Source organism: Nomascus leucogenys, chromosome X (genome assembly GCF_006542625.1).
Source record: "Nomascus leucogenys isolate Asia chromosome X, Asia_NLE_v1, whole genome shotgun sequence".
Taxonomy (NCBI): Eukaryota; Metazoa; Chordata; class Mammalia; order Primates; family Hylobatidae; genus Nomascus; species Nomascus leucogenys.
Window position 1 is genome coordinate 33599528 of NC_044406.1, and position 9157 is coordinate 33608684.

The 9157-nt window shown below is 40.1% G+C and overlaps 1 pseudogene; it reads left to right on the top strand.

The window, feature by feature from the left end:
- Window positions 1–5542: 5542 nt before the first annotated feature.
- On the top strand, window positions 5543–8869 carry LOC100587717 (annotated as a pseudogene).
- The last annotated feature ends 288 nt before the right edge of the window (window positions 8870–9157 follow it).

A 9157-nucleotide genomic window follows, 5' to 3' on the forward strand; every position in this document is an offset into this window, starting at 1 on the left:
TTTCATAATATTAATTCTTCCTCTCCGTGAGCTTGGAATTTTTTTTCCATTTGTTTTTTTCCTCTCTTATTTCCTTGAGTAGTTGTTTGCAGTTCTCTGTGAAAAAGTCCTTCATGTTCCTTGTAAGTTGTAATCCTAGGTATTTTATTTTCTCTGTAGCAATTGTGAATGGGAGTTCACTCATGATTTGGCTCTGTTTGCCTATTATTTGTGTATTGGAATAGTTGTGATTTTTGCACATTGGTTTTGTATCCTGACACTTTGCTGAAGTTGGTTATCAGCTTAAGGAGGTTTTGGCCTGAGACAATGGGGTTTTCTAAATATTCAATCATGTTGTCTGCAAACAGAGACAAGTTGATTTCCTCTCTTCCTATTTGAATACCCTTTATTTCTTTCTCTTGCCTCATTGCTCTGGCCAGAACTTCCAATACTTTGTTTAATAGGAATGGTGAGAGAGGACATCCTTGGCTTGTGCCAGTTTTCAAAGGGAATGCTACCAGCTTTTGCACATTCAATATGATATTGACTATGGGTGTGTCATAAATAGCTCTTATTATTTTGAGATATGGTCCATCAATACCTAGTTTATTGAGAGTTTTTAGCATGAAGGGCTGTCAAATTTTATCAAAGGCCTTTTCAGAATCTATTGAGATGATCATGTGGTTCATTGTTCATTGGTTTTGTTTATGTGATGAATTATGTTTATTGATTTGTGTATGTTGAACCACCCTTGCATCTCAGGGATGAAAGCGACTTGATCATTAGTTTGGCTGGATATGAAATTCTGGGTTGAAAATTGTTTTCTTTAAGATTGTTGAATATTGGCCCCCACCCTCTTTTGGCTTGTAGGGTTTCTGCAGAGAGGTCCTCTGTTAGTCTGATGGGCTTCTCTTTGTGGGTAGCCTGACCTATCTCTCTGGCTTAACACTTTTTCCTTCATTTCAGCCTTGGAGAATCTGGCAATTATGTGTCTTGGGGTTGTTATTGTCAAGCAGTATCTTAGTGATGTTTTCTGTATTTTCTGAATTTGAATGTTGGCCTCTCTTTCTAGGTTGGGGAAGTTCTCCTGGGTAATATCCCGAAGTGTGTTTTCCAGCTTTGTTCCATTCTCCCCATCACTTTCAGAGAGCTCAATCAATTGTAGGTTTGGTCTTTTCACATAGTCTCATATTTCTTGGAAGCTTTGTTCATTCCTTTTCAATCTTTATTCTCTAATCTTGTCTTCACACCTTATTTCAGTAAGTTGATCTTTGATCTCTGATATCTTGTCTTCTGCTTGATTGATTTGGTTGTTAATACTTGCGTATACTTCACGAGATTCTTGTACTGTGTTTTTCAGCTCCATCAGGTCATTTATATTCTTCTCTAAACTGGTTATCCTAGTCAGCAGTTCCTGTAACCTTTTGTCAAGATTCTTAGCTTCCTTGCATTGGGTTAGAACATGCTCTTTTAGCATAGAGGAGTTTGTTATTACTAACCTTCTGAAGCCTACTTCTGTCAATTCATCAAACTCATTCTCTGTCCAGTTTTGTGCCCTTGCTGGAGAGGAGTTGCAATCATTTGGAGAGGAGGAGGCATTCTGGTTTTTGGAATTTTCAGCATTTGCACTGGTATTTCCTCATCTTTGTGAATTTATTTACCTTTGATCTTTGAGGTTAATGACCTTTGGATAGGGTTTCTGTGTGGGGGTTCTTTTTGTGTATGTTGATGTTATTGTTTTATGATTGTTAGTTTTTCTTCTAATAGTCAGGCCCCTCTTCTGCATATCTGCTGCAGTGTGCTGGCCGTCCACTCTAGACCCTATTTGCCTGGGTATCACCAGCAGAGGCTGCAGAAAAGCAAAGATTGCTGCCTGCTTCTTCCTCTGGAAGCATCATCCCAGAGGGTCACCGGCCTGATGCCAGCCAGAGCTCTCTGGTATGAGATTTCTGTCAACCCCCAGTCAGGAGGTATGGTGGTCAGGGACCCACTTGAGCAGGCAGTCTGTCCTTTAGCAGAGCTCAAGCACTGTGCTGGTAGAACCCTCCTTGTCATCATCTGCTGCTCTCTTTAGAGCTGGCAGGCAGGAACATTTAATTACACTGAAGCTACCCCCACAGCTGCCCCTTACCCAAGGTGCTCTGTCCTGGTGAGATGGGAGTTTTATCTAGAAGCCCCTGACTGGGGCTGCTGCCTTTTTTTCAGAGATGCCCTGACCAGTGAAGAGGAACTTAAAGAGGCAGTCTGGCCACAGCTGCTTCACCGTGCTGTGTTGAGTTCTACCCAGTCCGAACTTCCAGGCCTTTTTAGTGCTGTCAGGGGAAAACCACCTACTCAAGCATCAGTAATGGTGGATGCCCCTCCCCCCACCAGGCTGGATCATCCCAGGTTGACTTCAGACTGCTGTGCCAACAGGAAGAATTTCAAGCCAGTCGTTCTTAACTTGCTAGGCTCTGTGGGAGTGGGACCTTCTGAGCAAGACCACTTGGCTCTCTGGCTTCAGCCCCCTTTACAGGGGAGTGAATGGTTCTGTCTTGCTGGGGTTCCAGGTACCACTGGGGTATGAAAAATAATCCTGCAGCTAGCTTGGTGTCTGCCCAAACAGCCACCCAGTTTTGTGCTGCGAAACCCAGGGCCTTGGTGGTGTAGGCACATGAGGGAATCTCCTGGTCTGCAGAATACAAAAACCAGAGGAAAAGTGCAGGATCTGGGCTGAATAACACAGTCCCTCGTGGCTTACCTTGGCTGGGAAAGGGAGGCCCCCCACTTCCAGCACTTCCCGGGTGAGGGAAAACCCCACCCTGCTTCTGCTCACCCTCTGTGGCCTGCACCCACTGCCTAACCAGTCCCCATGAGATGAACAGGGTACCTCAGTGGGAAATGCAGAAATCACCTGCCTTCTTCATTGGTCTTGCTGGGAGCTACAGACCAGAGCTATTCCTATTCAACCATCTTGCCAGTAGCTTCCCACATTTACATTTTTTAGTGCCAGAGGGAGAAGAAATAGAGAAAAATCACAGAAAACTTACTTAAAAATAACAGCTGAAGTCTCCCCAAGTTTTGGGGAGACATGCATATTCAGATTCAGGAAGCTCAAAAATTCCCGAGTTCAACCCAAAGAGTTTTTTCTAAGGGACATCACAGTTAAAATGTCAAAAATCAAAAACAAACTGAGAATTTTAAAAGTTACAATAGCCATTGAAAAATACCATATATTGTGTTTTGCATCTGGAGGCTATTATCCCAAGCAAATTAATGCAGGGAAACCCCCCAAATAACAAATGTTCTAATTTACAATTGGGAGATAAACACTGGGTACACATGGGCATACAAATGAGAACAGTAGATACTCAAGCGGGTGGGGAGAGAGGGAGGAAGAAAGGGGAAAGAAACTGTTTATTCATTGCTATACTCACTATCTTAATGACATGATCATTCCTATTCCAAACCTCAGTGTCACACAATATTCCCATCTAACAAATCTGCACATGCACCTCCTGAATCTAAAATAAAAGTTGAAATTATTACAACATTAAAAATCTTCAGGAGAAAAACATCGAGTCACATATAAGGGACTCTCCATTAGACTATGAGCAAAATTCTCCACAGAAACCTTGTAGACCAGGAGAATGAAATGATATATTGAATGTGCTGGAAAAAAAAAAAAAAACCTTACAGTCAAGAATCCTACATTTAGCAAAGCTAACCTTCAGAAATGAAGGCAAAATAAAGAACTTCCCATATGAGCAAAAACTGAAGAAATTCATCACAACTATACCAAACGTATGAGAAATGTTTAAGGAAGTGCAAAATTTGGAAAAAAATGCATAATGTTCACTCTGATGAAAACATGCAAAAGTGTAAAACTCACCAGTATGAGTAAGTTCATAATAATTCTCAGAATACCCTAGTGCTGTAATGGTGTCACAGAAATCTTTCAATCCTCTAGCATAAAGGTCTAAAGCCAAAAATAAAAAATGTCAACAGCTATAATGTGTGCTTCAGAAAACCACACAAAAATACATATAAATTAAGGCAATCAAAACCCACATTGTGGGGGAAAGAAAAAAGTATCCCAGAGTCCTTATATGTAACCAAACTTAAGTTGTTATCAGCTTAACATAGTCTTTTATAAGATTTTATATGATAGCCCAATTTTAATCACAAAGAAAGTAATTATGGAAGATAAACAAATGATAAGGAGAAAAGGAACAAACCTTAGCATCACAGAAAAACATTGAACCACAGAAGTAAACAACAAAATTAGAAGAAAGAAACAAATGGCTGGAGTGAGTACATAAATAGCAATAATCTTGAATGTAACTGGATTAGATTTTTTAATTAAAAGTATAGACTCAGTGAATAGATAAAAAAAGACCCAAGTATATGCTGACTACAGGGAGTCACCTCATTTCTTTTTGTTAGTTTGTTTGTTTTTGTTGTTGCTTTTTGTTTTGTTTTGCTTTGTTTTTGAGACAGAGTCTTACTCTGTCACCCAGGCTGGAGTGTAGTGGCACAATCTCAGCTCACTGCAACCTCTGCCTCCCGAGTTCTAGCGATTCTTGTGCCTCAGCCTCCCATGTACCTGGGATTACAGGCACCCACCACTGCACATGGCTGATTTTTGTATTTTTAGTAGAGATGGGATTTCACCATGTTGGCCATGCTGTTCTCAAACTCGTGACCTCAGGTGATCCAACGCCTCAGCCTCCCAAAGTGCTGGGATTACAAGCATGAGCCACCTTAGCGTTAAACACCAACAGACTAAAAGTGAAGTGATGAAAAAAAATTATGCAAATGGACACCAAAAGTGATCAGGAGTAACCATTCTTATATCAGATAAAATATACTTTATATCAAATACTTTTAAAAGAGACAATGTAGGTAATTTTATAATGATAAGGTGATTAATTCAGCAGGAGGATATAGCAACCATAAATATATATGAACCCAACATTACAGTACTCAAGTATATTAATACAATATTATGGGATTTAAAGAGAATGATAGACTGCAATACAATAATACCAAGATATGTCAACACCCCACTTTCAACAATATATAGATCATCTAGACAGAAAATCAACACAGAAACATCAGACATAAACTATGTCATAGACCAAATGTACCTAACAGACGTGTGAACATTTCATGCAACAGGTGCAGAATATACATTCTTCTCAACTGCTCTGGGGTAGCTAATATGTTAGCCCACCAAATGGGTCTTGATAAATTTGAGGACAGAGACTAATCAAGTGTAATTGAGGAGATAGAGATTAATCAAGTATCATTTCAGACTTTCAATGGTAAAAATCTGGAAATGTACAACAAGAATAATTTTGGATAACTTACACATACATGGAAAGTCAATAGGACATGGTAAAAGAAGTTCTGAGAAGAAAGTTCATGGCAATGAGTGGACAGATTAAAAATGAAGAAAGATTTCTAATAAATAATGTGACCATGTACCCTGACAAGGTTTAAAAAAAGAAAAGAAAAAAGGAGCAGTGCAGATAAAGGAGGCAGCAGAATAGTCAGAATTCAGAAGCATCACCTGGAAAACATGATTCCCACATGCTCTGTCGTTTCTTTCACCTATGTGTCCAGCTAGTTAGGGTAAGATACCAAAATGGTGACTGGCAACTGCTTTTGATTCACTCACAGTTGGACGGCAGCAGGAGTCACTGTGGCTCAGTGTAGGCAGCAGCCAGATTCAAGCACAGCCTATTTTCATCCAACTACAGTTGGTAGCTACACAGTCCATCAGGCTCCAGTAGCTTTTCATTTACTGTTGCCTATGCACCAGCATTTGCCACAGTTGCAGTTACCAGGCCTGCTCCAGCAGTTGTTGCTGCTGCTGCACCAACTGCTGCTTATGAAAGCTACCCCACTGCACACACAGCAACTGATCATGGTTATACTCAGAGGCAACAAGAACCACCCACCTGCCGCTACTACAAAAAACTACCAGGACTCATACTCATATGTGAGATCCACAGCTCCTGATAGCTTATGACAGTAAGCGCTACCACCAACAGCTAACAGAAACTGCTGCTGGTATAGCTGCCAATCTCTAACCTTGGCCTTCTGTAGCTGAAGCTTACTATCAGACTGCTCTTAAAGCCCAGGCACAACTCAGTATACTCAAGCCCAGCAAACTCAACAAGTGACAGCTATAAAATGTTACAGCAAGTTCAGCTGTCACTATTTATCCTATATCCTCCACTGTACATCCATTAGCAGCTGCAGCTGCTGTGGTGTCATCCTATACTCAGAGTGCTACTTACAGTACCACAGCAGTTATTTGTCCTGGTAAATTTTATTCAGTTTATGAAGCAGCGGTGTATTCAGCTGCATCTTTCTACAATTAACATCTGCTTGAACAGGAATTATCTTTATTGAAGAAGCACAATTCCAAAATACAAAATAAACAACTGAAGCTAAAACAGCCTCCCAAGCCACCAAACATTCACAATCTTGATGTTTGTAACATCACCTGTGCCATACTATAGACTTACAAGCAACAGTTAGAAGGACAGAAACAATTACAAGTTGTTGCTTCTGCTAATATTTTGTGAGGGTTTTTGCAGCCTCACAAAATACCGGCAGAAGCAACGACTCTACTCATGGGACTCAAAATCAGCTACATTGTAAGCTCTTCAGTGTCTTGTACTGGAGCAGATGCAACAGAACCAAATGTTACTAGCCAAGCTACTTTTTCAACAGCTGTGTCTGCTTCAAAATCAACTACCTCTTCTTTAAGCAATTGTACTGTGAATACTTCATCAATTGCAACTTCTTCAGTGAAGAGTCTTGTGACCACAGGAAATTCATCTCTTAATAGCACATCGAAGACTAAAGTGTCAGCAGGGCCCACAAATATGGCTGCCAAAAAATACCCCCAAAATCAATTTTATTGGTAATAATAAGCCGCAATCATCATGAAATAAAACACAGTACTTACAAGGAACTGCATCTGTTAAAAGTATTCTTTTTACCTCTATGGTGCAGATTCCTGAAGTAAATCAAGAGACAGTGTCGCTGGGCGCGGTGGCTCACGCTTGTAATCCTAGCACTTTGGGAGGCCGAGGCAGGTGGATCACGAGGTCAGGAGATCGAGACCATGGTGAAACCCCGTCTCTACTGAAAATACAAAAAATTAGCTGGGCGTGGTGGTGGGCGCCTGTAGTCCCAGCTACTCGGAGAGGCTGAGGCAGGAGAATGGCGTGAACCCGGGAGGTGGAGCTTGCAGTGAGCTGAGATTGCGCCACTGCACTCCAGCCTGGGCGACAGAGCAAGACTCCGTCTCAAAAAAAAGAAAAAAAGAGACAGTGTCAGAAAAAAAAAATCAAACCTGTATATTTTGCTGCTTTCCAGAATGATGTGCAGCCAGTGGGTCATGATTACCTGCAGGAGGTTTAAAATGAAGAAGGAAATGTAGTTCACTTCCATTGTAAATCATGCAAGTGAAGCTTTAATAATCCCAATGTTAAGGAGATTCACTTAAAAGGTGATGACACATACTTCAATATAGAAAAAGGAAAAATTTAGATTTGCAAGTAGAAGTAAAGCCTAGTATTTTTGAAAGAAAGATTCAATAAGAGAAAATGCAAAAGCAAATGCAGAAGGACTACTGATGAAGGCAAGAGGAGGAACGCTGGAGTATGGAAATGCAATGTTATGAAAAATGCATGTTCTGGAGGAAGAACAGCATCATTGGGATGATAACCACCAAATGCCTGATGGAGAATATCCTCATGATCTCTGGTCTCAGACTCCTTCTGGGAGTGTGACCAGGCATTACTCCTCAGCTACAGGGGCCTGCACGCTTACAACATCCTGACTCATCTGATGACTTCTATGTAATGAGAAAATATGCAATGATTTATCTAACTGAAAAGAAGTAACAGGAACTTCAGAAAATTGTTTCTATTACTGAATATGCTTTAAAATTTACTTCAGGCAGTTTTTCTGAACATGAGAAGAGCAAGAGTAAAGAAGAAGGTCATAAGAAAGAGGAGGTAAAGAGAGTTTTAAAAGAAGTTATGCAAGTGGAAGTTTTGACAAGAGGGTTACTTCTCCAAGGACAACCTTGTTTTTCTGCATTCAGAGAAACCTTCAAAGACATTATTAAGCCATATTGCAGAAAACCTATCCAAACAGCTTGCTGTTTTAAACATTGAGAAGTATGAAATAAGATGTGCTGTATCTGAAGTGGTAATAATTTTGAATTCATGCGTGGAACCCAAAATGCAAGCCGCTGTCACTCCTATCGTCTCCAATTATTCAAGAAGATAGCATGGAGAAAAGAGATCTAACCTCAAGTATGGTGAAAGACCTACCCGATGTCTTGGACAGGTAAAAATGCCTCGATGCTCGGGTTGCTCTATGCCATGCTAAGTGATTCCAAGCTACAGCTAATAGTCTGCAGTACTCTGTGATTATCATACGTATTCTTCAAGAATTCTGTAAGCAAGTATTCCAACTTGGTCTAATTTTCCAAGCTGGGCTATGGAGTTATTAGCAGAGAAAACAATCAGCTAATCCTTGGATCCCTGAGCAGATGCAGTGAGAAGAGTTTTCAAGTACATTTAATCAGTGGTTATTATTAAAAGTAGTCCTGGACTTCTGGAACTTTGTAAAAAGAATTACTTGGACACCTTGGCAACAATGACAGACCAGTAGTGAGAGGACATCACATCCAGTGCAGTTTGCACTGAGCCTCCTTGCATTCCTCCAGATACACAAAGATTTAGGCATGGATCCATTACTCCAAATGAGCAAAAATTTTAACATCCACAATAGGAAAAGAAGAAGGGATAGTGGTAGATTTGATAAATTTGAAGCTGAGGGGAGGAAGAAAAGCAAAAAAGATTATGATAACTTGTAAGAAGTTTCAGTAAAGCATCAGTGTTAAAAACAACAGATGCCCATTGTTGGTTGTTTTTCACTCATAAAAATGTGTACTTTAAAACAATAGTAAAGAATTTAAAGAATTTCATGAAATGACCAAGTTTTTTTATGACACATAAAAAATGTACAGTTAGGTGTTATATGAATGGAAAAACAAAATGTGTGCTCTGACTAGGAGGCAAAGAGTGGCTCACATTTGTTCAAATTATTATTATTTTTTATTTTACTTTAAGTTCTGGGATACATGTGCAGAATGTACAGGTTT